Consider the following 1,114-nt stretch of genomic DNA (forward strand, 5'->3'; position numbering starts at 1 on the left):
TGGAAAAGTGGGTCTGGGACAGCAAATGGGGAATGTCTGGCAGAACATGCAGAAGGCTTGACAATGTGCTGAGCAAGTAATTAGCACTAGAAAGAAAGAAGGAATGAAGTCAAGAATACATGAAGAAAAATATTTAAAAGTTGCTGGTGTTTATTGAGGTTTTCACAGTTAACTTTACCCCTGACAAAGAGAAATTAGCATTTGCTAAGGAGAATTTTTCTCTCTACCACACAGATTTTCCAACAAGGGCTCAGCATCCAAAGCTGGGCTGTCCTTCCTCCCTCCTAAAAGATGAGTTTAACAAGAAGAATAGTGTTTTGTTTGCACAGTGAGAAACATAGATAGCTCTGCCCCGAAGTACCTTATCTGTTCAGCCAGCAATTACAACCTGAGTTAGGACTAATGGCATAGTTACACTGAGAAGTTGCTGTTACTGTTTTCATTCTTTAACTTGCCAACACGATCCTCTGTTCCCTTATCTTGTACTGGGGTCAACCCTACAAGAGCAGGAGAAGTTGAAACTCTGACACTTCAAAGCACAGGACGTTGTGAACAAGCTCACTAGTTGTTTGTGTTGGGCTTCACTAGATGAGAGGCTGGATTCAGGGCCAGCAGAAAGATTTGGAGAACAGTTTCTGATCTTTACTCATATGTAGCTTCTCATTCTGCATGTAAGCCAAAGGATCTTTTCCAAGGATCAAATTCAGTTCTGGTTTCTTTCCCACAATTGTGTATTTTTATGTCAGAAACTCATCGGAAGTTTGAATTTGAAGGAGGTTTAGAAGTCATTTCGCCTAACCTCCTTACACACCATCAACACCTTGACGAGATTGGGGTTCTGCTTTTGCTTGTCTGCTTTCCGTGATAGGAAGCTCTCTGAACTAATACCCACAGCATCTTAGTGTGTGCTTTGAGCCAGGGATGCGGCTTTGCCACATCATCTCATTCACCGCTCACAGTTCTCTGAGGTAGCTACTACTCTTTGCCCCACTTCACAAATCGGGAAACCAAAGCCAGAGAAGAAACTTGCCCAAGGATACACAACCAGACTGCACTGATGCAGGAGTTCAAACCCAGGTCTGTTTTCCCCCAAACCCCAAGCTTTTCTCCTCTA

The sequence above is a fragment of the Callorhinus ursinus genome, unplaced genomic scaffold (assembly GCF_003265705.2).
Source record: "Callorhinus ursinus isolate GAN/ISIS: 27379988/994484 unplaced genomic scaffold, GSC_fseal_2.0 scaffold7, whole genome shotgun sequence".
In the NCBI taxonomy this organism is placed as follows: Eukaryota; Metazoa; Chordata; class Mammalia; order Carnivora; family Otariidae; genus Callorhinus; species Callorhinus ursinus.